This window comes from Muntiacus reevesi, chromosome 20, assembly GCF_963930625.1.
Source record: "Muntiacus reevesi chromosome 20, mMunRee1.1, whole genome shotgun sequence".
Lineage (NCBI taxonomy): Eukaryota > Metazoa > Chordata > Mammalia > Artiodactyla > Cervidae > Muntiacus > Muntiacus reevesi.
Window position 1 is genome coordinate 31857725 of NC_089268.1, and position 20267 is coordinate 31877991.

At 41.1% G+C, this 20267-nt stretch overlaps 7 non-coding genes and 1 pseudogene across 7 annotated transcripts; 3 read left to right on the forward strand and 5 right to left on the reverse strand.

Moving 5' to 3' along the window:
* Positions 1–798: 798 nt before the first annotated feature.
* On the reverse strand, positions 799–886 carry TRNAR-UCU (transfer RNA arginine (anticodon UCU)). The gene is given in 2 exon segments: positions 799–834; positions 850–886. It is a non-coding gene; the product is annotated as a tRNA-Arg (tRNA).
* Positions 887–4559: 3673 nt separating this feature from the next.
* On the forward strand, positions 4560–4641 carry TRNAS-AGA (transfer RNA serine (anticodon AGA)). The gene has a single exon. It is a non-coding gene; the product is annotated as a tRNA-Ser (tRNA).
* A 3283-nt stretch (positions 4642–7924) lies between these two features.
* On the forward strand, positions 7925–7996 carry TRNAQ-CUG (transfer RNA glutamine (anticodon CUG)). Its single transcript has one exon. It is a non-coding gene; the product is annotated as a tRNA-Gln (tRNA).
* Positions 7997–9703: 1707 nt separating this feature from the next.
* Positions 9704–9785, reverse strand: TRNAS-UGA (transfer RNA serine (anticodon UGA)). Its single transcript has one exon. It is a non-coding gene; the product is annotated as a tRNA-Ser (tRNA).
* Positions 9786–12239: 2454 nt separating this feature from the next.
* Positions 12240–12321, forward strand: TRNAS-AGA (transfer RNA serine (anticodon AGA)). Its single transcript has one exon. It is a non-coding gene; the product is annotated as a tRNA-Ser (tRNA).
* Positions 12322–14290: 1969 nt separating this feature from the next.
* Positions 14291–14830, reverse strand: LOC136151120 (glycine cleavage system H protein, mitochondrial-like; annotated as a pseudogene).
* Positions 14831–15537: 707 nt separating this feature from the next.
* Positions 15538–15609, reverse strand: TRNAM-CAU (transfer RNA methionine (anticodon CAU)). Its single transcript has one exon. It is a non-coding gene; the product is annotated as a tRNA-Met (tRNA).
* A 3221-nt stretch (positions 15610–18830) lies between these two features.
* Positions 18831–18912, reverse strand: TRNAS-AGA (transfer RNA serine (anticodon AGA)). The gene has a single exon. It is a non-coding gene; the product is annotated as a tRNA-Ser (tRNA).
* Positions 18913–20267: the final 1355 nt, after the last annotated feature.

Here is a 20267-nt window from a genome sequence, read left to right on the forward strand (position 1 = left end):
GCACAACCATCTAACTTATGTTTTTCTCCCAGGAAAGGATCACCAGCCTCTTCTGTGAATCAGTTACTTTTACATATAATTTTGGTTTCCAAAGGAATTAAGTGACAGAAGTGACATAAGATAGTTATGGCTTAAAACATAGGCATTATTAGAACTCACTCTCACAAACTGAGCAAAGCATTCAAGCAATTGTTTTTCTCATTGTGACGGATCACATTCCTTATGAATGCCCCCTCTGTGATTATTTATCTTTGGATGCCAGGAATGACCCATGAACATGTCTGTGTCTACTTCTGCCTTATTACTGCATTCTCACTAACATCAGTATAACCTGTCTATCCTTTGACCCATTTTTGGTCACTTAAAAATTCTTATTCAGAAGTCCTGGGCTCTAGTAACAGCTCTACTTACAATACATAGCCACTCCCAGGGAAGAGAATGACACTTTCAACTTTGAGAGTGACACAATCTACTTTGCCTCCCATAGGATTTCAAGTATAATTTAAGCCCCAACAATTCTCCATGATATCTGGCTTTATGATTCTTCTTTTTCTCCTGCTATCGTATAAACACACACACAAAAGATGGGTAGGGATATATAATTTGGTCAACAAATCACTGTTGACATGTGTGGGAGTACTTATGAAGAAGCTCCTCAAATGTAAACTACAGAAAGTAGGAATCAACTGCAGTGAGAAATGTCAGCATCTGGAATTCACAGACTGGAGATAGCGTCCAATTCATTGAAGAATGGACCAGTGAGTGGCAAGGTTATCCGCTTGGTGACAAAAACACTCGCGACTCTGGCGGGACTCGAACCCGCAACCTTTGAATGCCCCACTGCTGCGCTAGAAGTCCAATGCGCTATCCATTGCGCCACAGAGCCCGACAGCTTACGATCGTTGGCTGGATCCCAAACACTGTTGGTAATTTACTTGGTTATCAGTAAATATAATTTGTGGGGATTTATTGTATTTCAGTTACTGTGAAAGTTCAAGAAACATAAAAACAAGGCAATGCAAGGGACATCAATGTCCAACATGAGGGAATTTCTGAGCCTTTCCGCGGCTACTGTCATTCATTTTCATGAAGTAAGGAATAGTTGGTGCAAGATTCATCTGGTCTTTCCAAGCCCAAGCTCGGGACCGTTGGCTTTGCAAAAATGGAATCTGAGGAACTTCCAGCAAAATGGCGTTGGGATATATTTTAAATCCATGGCGGCGCTCCACTACCCTTTCCTCTAGCTCACTTCTGGAGTTTTCTCTCTCTCGATCTGGGGGCCCTTCTTGTTCGTCTTTGTGTTCTTTCTGAAAAAGAAGAGTTCGTTTGTTTTGTCAGTGGGCTCTTGGAGCAACGCAATCGTATTGTCGCCCTCTCTCTCGAAGGAAAGGGCTACAGTTTTTAAAAGAGTCCAGGAAGCTTTGGAAAGATCCCAGGCTTTCTAACTCTGGAATTTCTTTTGATGACTCTTTGGGTTGAGATGCAAAAGACGGCTGTTCCTTCGCTGCCGCTTTTCTGTGAGACTGTATGGTCTAGTCGCAGTGGCTCCTTCAGTGACCGTCGGTCAATAAGCGGGTTGATGTCTTTGCGGACAGAAAAGGATGCGGACAGTGGAGGTCACCGAGTGCGGGAGAGGCCAAGGTTTGTTGACTCGGAGCAGGAGGGTAGTTGTGACTTGAGAAATCGGAGGAGAGTTGTGGAAGGAAGAGAAGAAATCCCAGGTCATCCCTACCAACGAGGACAGTGCGATATGATAGAAACAAATATGACTCGCTCTTCCACGGGGAGACTAGAACCTGAGCCATGAGGTCGAAGATCACTCAAGCACTCTCACACACTAGTGAGTAATTAAGAATGCGGGAAAGGAGCTTCTCCCGGCCCTCAACCTCTCAACTCCACATAATATCAGAAATGAAAATAATGAATTCTAAAAAAAAAAAAGAAAGAAAGAAAGAAAATAATGAATTCTGAAAATCACAAGACAAAACTCGAACTCTGAATCGACTGTCAGCAGAAACGCAAAGCAGAAAGGACGTGTTAGACAAGAGCTGAAGTTTGAGCTGAGTGAGAAAGTCCTTGTAGCCTAGGAGCCTGGGTATTGAAAGCCTGTGCGTTCACACCCGCGGCCCACCCTCCCCCGCCAGCCCCCCGCTCCATCCCCTCATCCGGGCCGCGGGTGCCCTCCCGGCGCTCGGCTTCCTCCCGGGACCTTGCCGCGTACCCATCTCTTAGCTCCACAGCGGGACTTGCCGCAGCCTAAACACTGGGGAGGTGATAGGTAGATCTGACCAAGTTTCTTTATTCATTCTTCTCCAGCCTCACGTCTTTGAGGACGTGTCGGTTCGAGTCCAAGTTTTGGGAGCTGCCAAAGAGGAGGGCCGGAGGTGAGCAGCACCTACAGGGCAGCCTCAGAGTTGGAAATGCTAATGGGAGAAGGACCCCGAATGAAGGGCGCTCGAAAGCATCGGACGCTAACTAGGGACTGACTTTGATGAGAGTACACCGGGTTGCCCTTCCCCTGACCCAAAGGACTATTCGATACGTTGCTTGAGGGGGAATACCGGCTGAAAAGGAGGATCCCGGGACTGTCTCCTAGTCGCTCAGAAAAATTTGACCTCTCTGCTCTTTAGTAAAGGAGGCGGGAACGTTCCAGAGGCCCCCTTCCGAATGAGGGAAGCCCGCGGTCACTTTTGCTTTTCATAACAAAAAGTTGTAATTTTAAAAAAGCACTTTAGGAACCCTCAGGATAGAAGTCGTACCCCAAAATATTCCTCCAGGGACAGGCAGAGTATGAAGTTTTTTTTTAACAGATTTGGCAATCTCTTAAAAAAAAAAATGGTTAGGAATTTTCCAGATTGCCAAAGGAAAAACTCATAAGAAATGCTCTGAATCTGTGAGCACTGTGAATTGGCTTTTCCTGACCACATTTCGTCCATTTGTCAGGCATGGCTTAGTTGATCTTTTCTAAATATAAATAAAAGTAAATTATGTGATCTTCTGTTAGATCTATCTCCCTCCCCCATAAGACTTTCTCAGTGATATACGAATTGAATAGAACTCTATTTAAAGAATGGTTTGTTACTTCTGGTTAAATATTATGTATTAAATCCAAGCAATTAGCAACTTTTCCCAAGATGCATCGTATTCATCTGCTCACACCTCTTACCTATGAACAGTTTTTGGCCACAAAATGGGGGCCTGTCTATCTATGCATCTTAGGATCTGGTATCTACATTTAACCATTCTATCCTGAAACATTTCTGTAGAACGTCTGGAGATTCTGCTGAAGGAACAGTGAGTTACAAACATAAAAGAAGAATGGGAAACATGCAATGTTGGTTTAATTTAGAGGAAATGAGCCTTTGCATTGCCTCCCCCAAAGTGAACCACATAATCTGTTTTCTAGAAAGCAGTTAGGACCTCACACACTCAAAAAAAAAAATGAAATTCATGGACAAACTATAGTTCTTCTTAACCCATCTGAAAAGTGAAAGTGCATTCACTTCTGTAAAATACGTTCCCAAACACAGTGAGATTAGTACTTTGAGCCTAAGTTAGGAACCGTAGGACAGCGAGTGAGGGGATCCAGAGGTTTTCAACCTCGTTTTTCTCTCCTTCCACCTTAGACACAAATCAGAGGGAACATTCCCTTCCCTGAAACCCGTTGAGCACAATATCATTCATCGGGGAGGCTGTAAGTTCTAGCAGAAGTGTTGGTTCCACTCACGCCTAAAAGGATTAGTTTGATTTCAACTCGCTTCTGAGTAAATTTGGTTCGATTTCAAAGACCCCAGCTCCCAGCACGAAGCCAACTCATCCCTGAGGGAGGCAGGCCCTAGCTGATGATGACCTGAACTTTGTTGAAAACAAAGATACTTACATAGGTGTTGTTGTTTAGTTGCTCAGTTTAGTTGCTCTTTTCGACCCATGGACTGCAGCACGCCAGACTTCCCTGTGCATCACCAACTCCCAGAGCTTGCTCAAACTCATGTCCATTGAGTTGGTGATGTCATCTAACCATCTTATCCTCCGTAGTCCCCTTCTCCGGCCTCCAATCTTTCCCAGCATCAGGGTCTTTTCCAATGAGTCAGTTCTTCGCATCAGGTGGCCACAGTATTGGAACTTCAGCTTCAGCATCAGCCCTTCCAATGAATATTCAGGGTTGATTTCCTTTAGGATTGCGTGGTTTGATCTCCTTGCTGTTTAAGGGACTCGCAAGAGTCTTCCAAACCAGCACTCTCATCGCAGTGCTCCTATATGTCGGAGGCTGCTGGAGAGGGTTTAACCTCCCTCTCCAAGCTTTCCTTTGGAGTAGGAAATGGCAACCCACTCCAGTAATCTTGCCCGGGAAATCCCATGGACACCAAAGCCTAGGGGGCTACAATCTATGGGGTCGCAAAGAGTCAAACACGACTGAGTGACTGGATACACAGGCACACCCCTAAGCTCTCATTCATCTGAGGGTTTTTGCTCAACTCACTGCACACACTTGTCTACACAAGTCTTGTCTTTATGTCTACCATGTATCTTCTTATAATGAAGAACTTGTTTCCACACTTGTAGTCGTGGCCGAGAGGTTAAGGCGATGGACTAGAAATCCATTGGGGTCTCCCCGCGCAGGTTCGAATCCTGCCGACTACGGTGAAAATTTTAAACTATGTACTGCTGCAGGGAAAAACAAAGCTAGTACTGATTACACTCTCAGGAAGTTTGATTTAGTAGAGCCCTGGTAATGCACCACCACCCCCCTCCCCCGACCCCGCCCAAGGAGCTTCCGTTGTGGCTCAGATGGCAAAAGCATCTGCTCGCAATGAGGAAGACCTGGGTTCGATCCCTGGGTGGGGAAGATCCTCTGGAAAAGGAAATGCAACCCACTCCAATACTCTTGCCTGGAAAACTCCATAGATGGAGGAGCCTGGTGGGCTACAGTCCATGGGGTCGCAAAGAGTCGGACACGAAGTCGAAGCGACTTCACTTTAGTAATTCCCCAACCCGATCCTTATACAAGGCTCAAAGGTGTCTTCAGGTTTTCCCTTCCCAAAGGGACACTTGGGTGAAATAAATGTTAAACCATTTACACATTTTATTAAAATATTTGCCACAGAGTAAAACTGGCTTTTTTAAATTATATGAGTTTATTCATGTAACCACTACCATGATCAGGATACAGGAAAGTCCCATCAATCCATAAACCTCCCCATGTAATCACTTTATAGTCATTTCCTAATACATAACAATTGACAACCAGATATGTTTTCTGCTCCCTTGTTTGACTCTTTGAGAATGTTGTGGAAACTGAATCATACAGAATGTAACCTTTTAAGATTAGCTTCTTTCACATGAGATAGAACATGCCTTAAGATTTATGCAAGTTGTTGCATGTATTAAAATTTTGCACCTTTTTGAATAGAATTTCATTGAGTGGATGTGCCACAGTTTATTTCTTCTTCCATCCATTGAACCTGGTTGTTCAAGGTTTTTCCAGGTTTGGGCAATTGTGGGGTTAAAAGGTAATAACTTTAGCATATGCAGATTTTCATTTTTATTGGACAGATATTTTGTTGGCTGTCCCCCTCCCCCCCCCCATTTTCAAAATGCATTACTTTATTTCCCTCATAAGGCAACTATACCTTTTAAACCTTGAGTATATGACAGACTCAAGATTTCTGCAGAAAGCCCTAGGGTTTCCACAAACTTTCCTGGAGCTGATGGCCTTAGTAGTTATATTGCTTTGAAATAATAGCATGTATCTAATCATGTTGTGGTTTTGGAGACTTGCTTTGTGGCCTGGTAAAATGTCAAGATAGAGATAATTTCATGTGTGTTTGGAAAAAGTTTGAATCAGGAAGTTGATATGTGCACTGTTCTCTATATATGTATATTATATGACTTGCACTACTTTATTTTATGGGGTTTTTTTTTGATGTGTGTTTTAACTTTTCAAAGAGGTATATTGTATAAAAATATACCACCAAAAATCCCACCATGGTTGTGATTTTTATCTTTCTCTTGGTACTTCCATCAATTCCTGGAATTTTCCTCCATTTCTTAAATTTCCAGAAGCAAGACATTCTGGATAAAGCCATGATCTATGTAAGAATTATGACTTGGAGACTCCAGGTGCTACCACCAATTGAACAATTCCAACAAGAAAAACCTAGAAAAAAATCTATTTAATTTATACAAACTTCAGAATAGCCATTGAGACTTAAGAGAAATGTTGCTACTTAGAGATATACCTATGTTTCCTTCCTCAAGAGAAGTGAGGAAAATGCAATTTACATATAATTTATCTCATGGGAAACTCTGGGTAAAGATTAAGGATAAGCTGCAGGGTAGATTCTGATCATCTTTGTGCTTCAGAATGAGTCTGGCTCCATCCACTGGTTCTGACCAGAAGTCTAACTTCTGGCCTCCCAAAACCCAGGAGGAACCCAAACCCCATAACCACTCTGAGAGAAGAGAGAAACTCAGAACTGGTTTGACTAGAATCTCAGCCTCAGGCGTGGGTGCAACTTTGCCTCTTAAATTACAGCATTGGGGCTAATGGAACCATGGAGCCTGAATTTAAAGAAGATATTGAGAGAAGCGGGCCCCCTTTGCAATTTTTTCCATCGCAGTTAGCAGGAAAGCTCGATTCTGTTGCCTCCAGACCCACGGGCGAGCACACCATCCTGCAAGGACCTATGTGAGCAAGAGATGAAGGGCAATGCCTGGTGACCTTCTCGCAGCCATCGGAGGCCTGTCACTGAGCTATTAGAATAGTCTTGAGCGCGGACCTGTGTTTTTCCCGGGTAGTCACAGCACCGCCTCATTTAAGCGAGCAGGTCTCTTTCCATTGCATTAAAAGTCATGCATTTGTAAAAGAATGCCTTACAAACATCCACGGGGACAGTGGGTGGCGGGAAGCAGCCAGCATCCCCGAAATTCCACTCTCACAAGTTCCAAGGCTCCTCTCGGCTAAAGTTCTGTTGAAATCTCGACAGAAATTTGCTGCTGGGCTGCCTCGGTGAACATAGCCGAACGGAGGGAGAGTTGAAACGGGTTCTAGAGATTGCGTGCGGGATGCCAAGGGATCCACCGACCCCGCCCCAGAAACCTAGTCTTTAAGGAAGCACACTGGGTTTAAGAAAATGGTGTCCGCAGAATAGTAGTAAGAAAAATCTTTAGTACAATTTGGCAGCCTTCACTGGACATCTTTCTCTTGATGAAGTAGAGTATGATGAGTCTTTGATCTTGAAATATTGAGTCTCTGATTTGTTCCTCACCAATCCCTACAACTTGACAAAATTCAGACTTTTGCTTCAAGCATACGTTTTCCGTTTTCTCGAAAACATAACTTCTCTTGCAAGGTTTCTTCCGTGAATATGCCAGAAATCAACACATTAAAGCTTGCTTTCCTAGAGCCAATGGACCTGATAACTAAATAATCTATGTGGAGAAACGTATTAATTTATGGCCGAAACTGAGCAGAGGTACAGATAAACTAGAAAATCTCAAAGGTTCCGTTTTCGTGTCTATATGAAGACTAAAAATACCTCGATGAATTTTAAAGTATTACATCATACAATGAACATAACACGTTCAATCCAGTGCTGGTAATACAAGAAATGTTCAAAATATTCATTCTGTGTTGTTGGTTTTTTTTGTTTTTGTTTTTAAAGAAGAAAGCAAGGACTAGAACCAACAAGTTTCTGAGTTAATGGCGGGGATGGGAGTGGACACTCTTTGGGGTCTTGTATTTGCCAAAAAAAAAAAGAGAGAGAGAGAGAGAGAGAAATAAATAAAATTAAATCTCTCAGGATTTTTTTTCAAGTGTCGTGAGTGGACGTAGACTAAGTATCTTCATAGTTTAGACTAAATGGTTTCAGTAGAGTTACTGTGACACATCACTGACAGTTACGGCAGACTGCAAAACATACCTGGTTCCATGGTGTAATGGTTAGCACTCTGGACTCTGAATCCAGCGATCCGAGTTCAAGTCTCGGTGGAACCTGTCAATGTTTTGTCTCTTATTTTTCCCCTGGAAAATATTGTCCCCCTAAAATGACGAAATCAATTTTGCCAATTTTATTTCTTGTAAGTCCAAACACATCAGCATTTGGATGAGGAGGCAGAAGTGGAATCCCATTCTGGTTTATTGGAATTCATTTTATAAGGAAAAAAAGGAGTATCAGAAGTAAGTTAAGTACAAGTGCAAGACGACAAAAACCTTGCACTCTGCTGCTACTAGGAAAAAAAACGCTAATAAAAAGCATTAACGATTCTTTTAATAAAGTTTACTTTCAGTGCACATTAAAAGAATATCTGAAATTGTTCAACACTTCAAAAGTGAGAAATAAATTAATCTAACAGTACTGGAGAATTTATAAACAGCAAATTTCTTTTCTGCCCATGACCTCTACCTGCACAATTTCTGACTCCCTCTACTCTTCCACAGGGCCACTGAACCTAGTGTGTGTGTATATATATATAGACATCTCAGAGAGAGAGAGAGGGAAACTAAAGGTGGAAAATCCTAAAGTAGGTGACTTTAAGTAAACAAGCACACAATACTCATTATTACATTTTTAAAATATCTACAGATTTAACCTATTTCAGCTTAAAATGGGTGGGGAATCCATAATGACATTTTCATTGCCGTATTCACCTGCGCTTTGGGCTACACACATAATACCAAACATCTCCTTTTATCATCAGATAAAATGAGTGACTGCAGCTATTTCCTTACTAATTACATTCTTGGTGTAAGTTTTCCTTGTTTTTCCCCTACTTGTTCTTTTACTGTTTTGCAGTGGACTCGGGATTTTTTTTTTTTAATATAGTATTTGTCTTGGATGAAGTTTGAGTAATTTTTTTTTCTTGGATTAGACATTTGCAGGCATTTCACATAAACTAGAAGCTGGGAAGATTCCACCCCCACCCCTACATAGCCTTATGATAACAGGTTGTGTGGGAGATTTTAAAGTAATTTTTTTTTCTTACAACCAACACATATGAACATTCTGCTCCCATATACTGATCTTATATAGTATCTGCTGCTTCTCAACATTAGCCGTTTGGGTAAAGCGCTTATTCAAACATTCATGTCTAGGTTCTCCTTCATAATGAGTTCTGTGAAGTTCCTGCTTCGACATTTAAACGCACTCCTTTGTTCAAAACCAGAGTGCTAATTTTCTCTCTCACAGTGTACCACTAACTTTAAGACACTATGCATCTATATTAATTTGGTTGTGTTTTTTTTTTCTTTTGCAAATACTGTACAGAGAAAACACTACTCATGGTTTCATTACATTCCTTTGACCTTCACAGAACGTGGAATCTACTCTTCATACTCCATTATCGATATAAACAGATCATTTTTACTTTGCTCAAAATTTTAGTTTGCTTTATTCTTTCTTATATTTATAGGTACATATTGCCAGATGAAAATGCAAAAGATGTCTATTCTGCAACTGAAAACCTCTGTCTTAATTGCATACATTGTTGCCATCACACAGTATATATACCAAATGGAAATAAAAATAGTATGGGACTTGCGCTTATAGTGCATCTTGCTTTACATGAACCCCAGCATTCCTTGGGTTGACCATAGTGATGGGTCAACAGTAGAGTATATCATGATGCTTTTAACAGCAAGACGGACTGCAGTATGGCTGCCACGTCGTCTGAGTGGTTAACTATGTAGAATGCTCACTAAAACCGTAGTCGACAGGATTCGAACCTGCGCGGGGTGCCCCCAATGGATTTCAAGTCCATCGCCTTAACCACTCGGCCACGACTACTGACTTACTCTTTTTCTTGCGGGCCAAAGTGAAAACTAGTTGGTGGCAAGTTCTGCAACAGTTGGTCTGACAACAAAAAGTTTCTTAGCCTTGTCCAGGTCTCTCCCTCGTGTATGAAAGAGCAAATCAAGAAGCAGCTGGTGATGTAATTCAATAAAAAGCTCCTAGACAAAGGACTGGATCTTCCTGGATGCTGGAGCTTGTCCACTAACTGCTGATAATTTTCGGCCACAGAAGGCGAGCTTTGTGTTTAGAGTGAGTTCCAAACAACCTCCAGTCGCAAATACCAATGGGAAAAGGAACTCGAATAAAGGGAAAATGTGAGAATTGGAGGTGCGGGGTGGGGGTGGTCATCTGTGTTTACTTTCAGGTTTAAAAATCTAAATCAGGAATCTCTTCCATGGCATCAAACTGACTTGTGCTTCCAAAAGAACGATTAAAATCAGACTACGGCGACAATTCAGAGTGAGGGGTGGAGGGTAGGGGAATTGAGCAATTTCTGTCCTAACTAGAAAAGACAAGGTTCCGGATCCTTCCATTGAAGGTCACTTGTGTCATCCTAGTGAAGGCTGTGAGACAATTCCCAAGCTACTGAAGCCTTCAACCTCCGGAACCTGGGGAGAAGAGAGGCACTCGAAACAGGTTTCCCAAGGATCCGAATTCTGCAGGAGGACATTTTTGGTCCCTCTCAATGCAGAACAGCGCAAAAATACATGGAAACACGTAAATGTTAGAAAAAAAAATTCAGCTAAATTAATAAAGTTGATTCTTGAGTCAGAGACTATCTGGTTTATGAGAATGTGATAATGAAGGGGAGGCTTGGCTCTGATTCCTTTTCATGGAAATGTTGTTGTTCAGTCGCTTAGTCATATCCAACTCTTTACCACCCCATGGACTGCAGCACCTGACTTCCCTGTCCTTTACCATCTCCTGGAGCTTGCTCAAACTCATGTCCACTGAGTCAGGGATGCCATCCAACCAGCTCATGCTCTGTCATCCCCTTCTCCTCCTGCCTTCAATCTTTCCCAGCATGAGGGTCTTTTCTAATGAATCTGCTCTTTGCATCAGGTGGCCACAGTACTGGAGCTTCAGCTTCAGCATCAGTCCTTCTAATGAATATTCAAGGTTGATTTCTTTTAGGATTGACTTGTTTGATCTTGCAGTCCAGGGAATCTCTCCAAAACCAAGGACTTTATCTCTGTGTTCTAGGAATGGAAGTGTTTTGCTGGGGCATAAACTAGTAGAGAGAATTTCAACTATGAAAAGAACATGACCACCATGATCGAGGTGGAATATACCTCACTGGGAGTTAAAAGAAACCATTTCTTTAGGATAATAAGAATTATACCGCCCCCCCCCCACCATATTCTTACAAATGTTATTTGGTCTTGCTACCAAGGCACTTGCTATATACATCCATTTAGGCTCATAAAGGGTTTATAACTTTTAACACAGTAAATTTATTTTGAAGTTTATTGTCTTTGAATGGTCTAATCAAAGTATTGTCCCCAACCAGCAGAGTGTGCACCACTTGGGAACTTGTGAGAAATGCAAATTCTTGGGCTTGGATTCAGATCTACAGAATTAAAAACTTGCTAGGAGTGGGGCAGGCAGGCATGAGGAGATGCAGTAATCTGTATTAATAAAAAGCCCTCTAGGTGGTTCTGATGCCCATTGAAGTTTGAGAAGTACTCTCTTAAGGAAATACTCTTAACAAAGAGAAACATGTACTGCAGGAAAAAAATTATTTTTATTTCTCATTGTAATAGCAAAAAAAAGGCATTAAAAAGAGATAAATGTTTAAATAGTTTTGTTTTAGCTGTGTAATTGATCATTACAATGCCAGTAAAACAAAATTTGGGAAGACTTTGTAATTATTCTGGGAAAATGTTTATAATGTAATGTTCATTGACAAGAGCAGGATGAAATGAACATGACTTCAACTATGCACAATTTTTACATATGAAATACTGAGAATAAAGGAAGAATACTTCAAAATATTGCTAGTGCTCATTTCTGGACTAATTTGTGCAGGATTACAAGTTAATTTTGTTGTTTTTGCCTTTTACAATGTAAAGTAATCATCCAGTTTTGTAAGCGAATGGTATAACAATGTATTTTACTAATTTATTGGTTACTTAGTGATGAGTGTATGCATCTCATGGATCCCTATTAGCAGCTGACAGCAGGAAGCTGGTCTCTCAGAATGTCTTCTACTTAGGCTCCTTCTATCAGACTATCAGAATAAGGGGTCCTTCCAGACTGAGGAGGAAGTGTTACTGGCCAGTTTGCCACAGTAGCGAGATATTCGACTAACTGATGTCAAATAGTAAGAAATTTTACATAATACGAATACACTTTCTGGTAGAAAATTTCTTTGAAAAGAGCTTTATTCTGTACTGTTACTCATGTAAAGATACAGCTCAATTGCCAAGTAGACAGCACAACTGCCAAGTAGTCGTGGCAGAGTGGTTAAGGTGATGAACTAGAAATCCATTGGGGTTTCTCCACGCAGGTTCGAATCCTGCCGACTATGGTACATTTCCCCAGGGAGAGGTTAATCCTATTGAGGCATAGCCAGTTGGGGAAGAATGCCCCTGTCTTAAAGTGAGAAGGCTTGTTCTCCAACCTGGCTCTTTATGGCTGTTGTGGAAAGGCATGAAGCATTCGGATGGCGCCCCAAACAGCATGGGAGTCTTACTACTATTATGAGCTTTAAGAAATTCTACCATACCCCAAATGGTGTTTTCTTTTCTCCCTAGGAAAGTCAGGGCTTTGGTGATGCCTTCCCTTTTTCTGTGATGAAAACCCTGCTTACAAGGCAGACAGACTTTCTTAAGAAAAAATACTTGAAACAAGCATTTCCTTGCTCAAAGAACCTCACCCTTATCAGGGATTGTCTACATCCTTGTTCATGTACAAAAGGAAACTCCATGAAATCTTGGAGGAAGTGCAAGTGAAAGTTAAAGTTATGGTTGCCAAGTGGGGAATCCAAAATGGGTATTAATAAGCAAACCACTACACAACTAAAGAAATTAAGTAAAACCATGTCCTTTGTGATCCAACTAGATAGGGACGATGATGTTACATCTGGTGGACTTGTCCTAGGAGGGCCCAAAAGCAGTGATGGGTATGACTGTAGATGGATCTGCCAGTTGCACTTTTTTCTTACTCTTAACTTACTGGGTCCCCAGATATACTCTGGTGGGCAGTGATCATCCAGGTGGTGGGTCATACCTGGTGCAGTGGAAATAAAAAATGATTCATGAAGGAAAATATGGCAATAAATCACCAAGTCTTGGTAATTTCTAATCCACTCCAGGTCTTGGTCATAGGGGAATCAGTGGCAGCTAAGCAGAACATTGTTGATCCCTGCATTATTGATGACAAATAAGTGAAAGTCATTGATCAAAGTCAAGCTGAGTACTTAGGGTGAGATTGATTCCAGGACTTTATTCCTGGAATCAAAGTCTGCATTTGTACCATGGGGGTGCGTTTTACCTCTGTGTAGTCAGGAGAAAAGCATCAGACCCAAGTTATATAAAATTTGTAGAGGAAAACTGGTTGTCACTTGAGGAAGAAGGAGCACACAGCTGATGAAGAGACCCAAGCACAATGTATTTGCTTGATCCCCTTTACATATGTAGTGGCAGGTCAGGAAGTCCTAGGCTCAGGTGTTAAGTTCCCTCCTGGTCCCATATCTGAAACCAGATAAACAGAGCTTGAAGTTATCTTTGTTTCAATTTGGTGAAGACCATCTCCTTCAAACTCCATGTGGTCTCAATTCTGTACTTTTTCCTTCCTTTCCTGAACTTCCACTCAACTGCTCCTCCTTTCCTTCTCTCTCATTTGTTGTTACTGCTGTTGTTTACTTGTTAAGCCATATTCAATTCTTTTGTGATCCCCCTGGACTGTTGCCCACCAGGCTCCTTTGTCTGTGGGTTTTCTTTCTTTCTTTCTTTCTTTTTTATTAAGAAGTTGAATATTTTATTATTAAATTGTTTATTCTCCTGCAAGGCTGTCGCTTCACTGTATAAAAATAGCACCAGCAAACACAGTATATTGCAAAATTAAGACAGTAATATTCTTCACTGGACACTATACAACTAACAAACTTTTCTCCACTGGCAGTTATTTCTAGTGGGAAGATCATTTTGACCCAAATCCAAGGATAGCTGTAAGCAAGTTACAATGTCATATAAGGTATAAGATAACCATATTATCCTTGAATTACATAACTTTTATAATTAGTTTTATCAGAGATAATTTCAGGAATTCTGAATATTATAACTGGAGCCTAGCCTAAAAATCACAGGATGCTGTGGAAAAGATACATAGTGTTTATCTGAAGGCATTAGAAAGTTAAGGGGTATTTTCTTCAGGAAACATTGTTACAAGTAGTTTCTTTTGCTAAAAGTTGCTTTTTAAATATCTATCCACCACTAATTTAAGACAACTATGCTAGATTAAGTTGTTTCAAAGTAGTTTATTTAGGGGTTCCACTTTCATTCCTCAATAGATTTTATGTATTTTTCTTTTTTTTATTATTATTATTTTTTTTATGTATTTTTTCATATGCTGCTTCACTCATTAGTTCATTTAGTTCTGAAGGGTTACTGAATGTCATCTTGATCAGCCAACCATCTTCATAGCAAGACTTGTTGACAAGTCCTGGATTTTCTGCTAGAGCTGTATTAATTTCAGTTACTTCTCCTGATAGAGGGGAATAGAGTTCACTAGCAGCTTTCACATTTTCCAAAGCACCAAACTCCTCTTGTTTGTTCAACTTTGTCCCAACTTCAGGCAGACTACAGTAAACAACATCTCCCAAAGCTTCCTGTGCAAAATTGCTGATTCCCACTGCTCCAACACCATTTTCTGTTGTTACCCATTCGTGTTTTTCTGTGAATTTCCGCACCGACAGCAGAGCAGGGCCGGTGCGCAGTGCCCGGACCGCACCCGCCCGCAGTCCCCATGGCCGCGGCGAGCAGGGCGCGCAGGCTGCCGACCGCGGCCCGCACGCTCCGCACCGCTTGCAGCGCCATGTTCGCACGGGTGCAGAGGGTCTCCGCCTATGGGTTTTCCCAGGCCCACTGGAGTGGGTTGCTTTCCTTCTCCATCTCTCTCCTTATGTCTTCCCTTTTGTCCACCAACACTCTCATCTCCTTTCTCATTGTCTTCCATTCTTTTTTCCTCTTCTCTCTGCTCCTCTTCCCCTTCAGCCGTTACCTAGCATCTCTCTACTGGACACTTTCTCCTCTGTGTTCCTTCCTCTAGGGCAAGGTGGAATCATATAAATCCATCTCTGCCTCTGCCCAACAGGTGGAGATTCCCCATCGTTCGAGGTCTTTCTCTAATGTTTTTCTGCCACAGTTTATCTTGATTTCATCCCATTCAAATACTGGAATGACCAGCAGTTGAAGACATGAGTGTGGCCATGGTTATAAGTAAAGCTTCTTGGATTCAACATGTATTTTTTGAGCCTCTCTAAGAGAGAGTCAAGCAAGCAGTGAGGGAGTAGACAGCTGAAGTGGAAGACAAGTTAAGACTAGGTAGTGCTTGCCATTATTCTGTAGGCTTCTGAAGACAGCTGCAGCAGAAAAAACAAGATATTCCTGTCCCAGGAAGCCCAGAGGGTGAGAATGGTCATGAGATCATCTCTGGTGGCTTTCCCCCCCCCCCCCCCCCCCCTTTGGTGTCTTTTGTCTAGCGGAAACTGTTTCAGTTTTCTTGAAGAAAAGAAGAGCACCCATAGCAGAGGATGGTTTCGATCCATCGACCTCTGGGTTATGGGCCCAGCACGCTACCGCTGCGCCACTCTGCTTAGACTAGGGGGAGGTGCTAGGGAATATTTTTCAACCTTGATTCTTTCGCATTTCCCCCAACACTTCCAAGTTTAATATTGTCATTTTCTCTGTCTTCTTTTCACCATTCTCTTTCTTCATCTGTCTCCTCTATGCTTTTTGCTTTCTTTCTGGCCCTTATAGTCCGTGTCATTCTCAAAATATTAATGCCACACGATCTCTAGTTTGCAGTCCTCGCTCACAAATATTCAACCCTTTCTTTCGTCAAAAGGATGACAGTCATTCCTTTTGGATCAGGAATTATGATAGCTAGGTAGGGAATAATGATGGCTAGGATATCGGCTTTCCAAAACAAGAACTCAGCAAAGCCTTTTAAAACCTTTCAAGAGTCAGTTTCTCCCTCACCCAAAGCCCTTTCTTCTGGATTTCCTCTTGGTCCTGCCTTTCTCCTTTTTTCTCCTTTCCCTCCTTCCAAGCATGTACTTAGATTTATCAGGCAAAAGTGGACAATATCTCCTGCTCAGCTTAAGTTAGTCCCCCCTCCTGGGTACTACACAAATTTCTCTTGCTCTGCTTCTCTTGATTATTGGAGACCCAGAAATAAGGCTTCATTTTGCCAAATCCCCCTTCTTGCGAGGTTCAGAGGCAACTGCGACTCCTTCCCTCCACACCCCAACCTGGAATCATCTAGCTCTTCTATTTTCAGAGGTCTAGTCATATGGCAAGCTTGTTTGAACGTGGTCTCATTGCTCAGAAACTGAGAGACTTAGGAATTAAGATAGTCCCCCAGGGACTCAATAGGTCCTGAACTGAAAACAAAAGCTCCCACCAAGGGTAGGGACAAGGCCCTTTTCTGCGATGAGGATTTTGCCGCCAACTATGGGACAAGCTTTCCCTGAGGCAGGCATGGCTTGTGGCAGCAAGAAGTCAAACCTCAGAAGGTGCTGACTGGTTTCCTCCTTGAGCTGTCCTTCATCCTTTATATATTCTCTTCTGAATTTTGCTGGAGAAGGAAATGGCAACCCACTCCGGTACTCTTGCCTGGAAAATCCTACGAACGGAGAAGCCTGGTTGGCTACGGTCGATGGGGCCGCAGGAGAGTCAGACATGACTGAGAGACTTCAATTCACTTCACTTCACTTCTGAATTTTGCAGATCGCTTGCCTTGTCTCCAGTAGATTCTTGGAGTTTCTGCCCTTTTCCTTATTCTTTGCCACAGAAGCTGCAGACCTAGTGTTGGCAACCCAAGACAGTGAGGAGGCAGGGGTCATCACTTCTGTCTCTGTATCCACTGCCAGTCTTCTCCTGCCAGCATTAATGGAATAGTCTTCTCCTCCTAGAAGAGGTTTGCTTGGCCTGTGCACCTGTGCTTCAGTTACTTTCTCAGAAATGGAAAGCTTTGAGCCCAGACCTGAAAGCTCCAGATGCAGGAAAGCTGTAACACTGTAATGGCTAGGGACTTTGCCATTGTTAGAGCCAGTTTTGCTCTGTCAAAATCTCTGCCCAAGTTCCTAACCACGTGCTGATTTGCCATCCGTCTACCCCCATTAGTGAAATGTCTCTTCATGTCGTCTATCCATGTTCTAATTGGATTGTTGAAGTTTTTAATTTGTTGTTTCCAGAATTCTTGTGTATTTGCAAGATACTGTCTTTTGTCAGGTATGTGGTGTGCAAACATTTCCTCCCAATTTGCAGCTTGTTTTTTCAACCCCTTAATAGTGTCTTAAAAAAATTTTTTTTTTCCTTTATTTATTTGTTTTTGGCTGTGCTGGGTCTTCATTTCTGCTCAGGCTTTCTCTAGTTGCAGTGAGCCATGGGCTACTACTCTTTAATTGTGATCTGCAGGCTTCTTATTGTGGTGGATCCTCTTGTTGCAAAGCATGGATTCTAGAGTGCTGGACTTCAGTAGTTGTGGCATATGGGCTCAGTACTTGAGGCTCCTGGGCTCTGGAGCACAGGCTCAATAGTGGTGCAGACCTGTGCTCTATGACATGTGGAATCTTTCTGGATCATGGGTTGAACCCATGTCTTCTGCGTTGATAGACAGATTCTTTACCACTGAGATACCAGGGACATCCAATGGTGTATTTTTGTGGAGTAAAAGTTTTAAATTTTGATGTGGTCCAATTTTTTCCTTTTAAGAATTGGGCTTTGGTGTCAAGTCTAAAGGACAAAGATTCTGAAGATCTCCTATGTTATTCTCTGAAAGCTTTATAGTTTTACATTTTAGTTTGTGATTTATTCTAATTTTATATATGGAATGAGGTCTAGATCAACATCAAAAAAAGGTTTCTGTTTTTGCTTATGAAAGTCCTATTGCTCCTGCACCATTTATTGAAAAGGCTATTTCTCTTTCTTCCAGTGAATTTTTTTTTTGTACTTTTGTCAAAAAATCAATTGGGTATATTTTGTAGAGGTCAGAATATATTTTTAATGGAAGGAAATAACTAAGACAATCATTAAACATTAGTTTGCTAAAATTTGCTTAAAATAAAGAGTGGATTGAATACTCCACATAAAAAATAATAATATATACTCTGGAAGGTTATACAAAAATTTATTTCATTGTGGAGAGAAAGTGAACAGCTAGAGCATGGATAGAAGATAGACTTTATTCATTGCATATAACCTCAGTATCATTTGAACTTCATATCATGATTATTATTTTTAATTATTATAAACATTAAAATTCTTAATAGGCAAGGAAAATAAACTTTGTATCAGTTGATCACTGTCTTTTGGTAGAGATAGTTTTCCAGTCAAGAATTTTGCTTTCTTTAGATAGAATTTACTTCTGGCTCTTTACCCCATAAACATGCTGGAGTTGTGTGAAGCAAGCATGGAGTTATTGATCGATTTCCCTCAGACAGATAAAAATATGTGTGTTAGAGATATACAGGTTATTGTTACATATGAGAAAAGAGATCCCTGAAAAGGTAAAAATTTCATGGAGAAGCAAGTAGGATTTTGAAAGCAGGAAACACCAAGGTATCTCTGAAGTTAGGACTCTTCTCAGGGGAAAATAAAAATATGTTAGGATTCAGGTCAAACCTATTGGAAAATGCAATAATTATGACTTGATTTTTTCTGGCAAGGGTGAGTTAATTGCAGGATTATAAGCTGGAAAGGGTAGTAACTGCCTGCATCTTGGCTAGAGTTCCTGTTTGTGTTTGGACTTGCAACTCCAGAATTTATCAAAAAGCATAGTATTAAGAAGGAATTATTTCATAAGTAATAATCACGTAGTCGGCAGGATTCGAACCTGCGCGGGGAGACCCCAATGGATTTCTAGTCCATCGCCTTAACCACTCGGCCACGACTACACAATAAGACAATATCCTATGAGAATAAATAGCGGTGCTGAAGCTTAGCTTTCATAAAATTAAATCACATACCAGAAAGATTGAGTCACATATCAGAAAGTGTATTTGCAGTCAATGTGACCATTCTTTGATGTCATTTGAGTGATTATCATGCTGTTACACCATATTACCAGGGAAAACATTATCCTCAGAACTGGAAAGAGACCTCATTTGATGGGTTATTGGAGTGAGATCAGTGTCTGCTCTGTCAGCCTCTGGTGGAGATTCATGAAATATACCACAAAGTGGAACAAACTTTAACATTCACTTCAGAATTACATGTAATAACAATGATTAAAAGAAACAAACACACTAGAACTTAAGTCCACACACAGTGATGATAGTGATTTTCAATAAAACTTTCTTCCCTGGTATAATAGTAACTGAGACTCTGTCATTGGGAAGACAGATGTTGGGTTCATTTCAGACAAATCTATTAAGACAGAAGGAATTTGTTTGGAGCCCACATATCTTTTCATATTCATTTTATGTGTTCCCAAAACAACAAAATAGAGTTAACAAATTGTTCTCATTCAATGGTCATGCAGTTATTAAGACAGAGACTCAAATTATTTTTTGCCTCAAAATCCCATGGTAAAATAAAACTTGTTCACCCTGTCACAGAAAGATTGGCCCTGACTCAAAGCTAACAACTGTTGAAACCATGTCAGGGATTCATAAATATTGTTAGAGAACATAGACACAAGACTAAGAACCCTCTACATTGAAGAGTCGCCTTTATGTTACAAAACCTATTTTCCACTAATAAGCACTTTTAACTATCAAATGCTACTAAACTGTAATTAAGCAAAAAGTTGCTGAATAAATATCACCTTTGAAATATGGCTGCGTGAGTCATTAACCTCAATTTTGTATATTAGGAAGCCAAAGTTCATCCATGCCTGAAGCTATAATCCCAGTCAAACCAGTTCTTAGAGCGTCCCTTTTTCAGAGGGATAAAGGGTGTGGGTTTCTCAGTACACATTTGGGACACTAGAATGAAACATATGTAGGCCCAACAGAATGGAATGGAACCTTGTTCAACCAAAGGTTGAACCTCCATTTCAGGTCCCTCTCAATCCTTACTCTAAGATCTCCACTAAGAAGAAGTCCTTGATTTGTGATAGTTTCCCTTTCTTATTGAAAAAGGAAGCTTGCAAAAGGGAAACAGATGCTAGACAACTTTAGTTCTCTTAATTCTTAATGAATATTCTGAATTCCATTTTTCCAATTTCTATTTACTGCTGTTGCCACTTTTCATTTCAAAGTCATAGATGTCTCATAGTAGCATTTAATTTAGGATGTTCTGTTGCTTC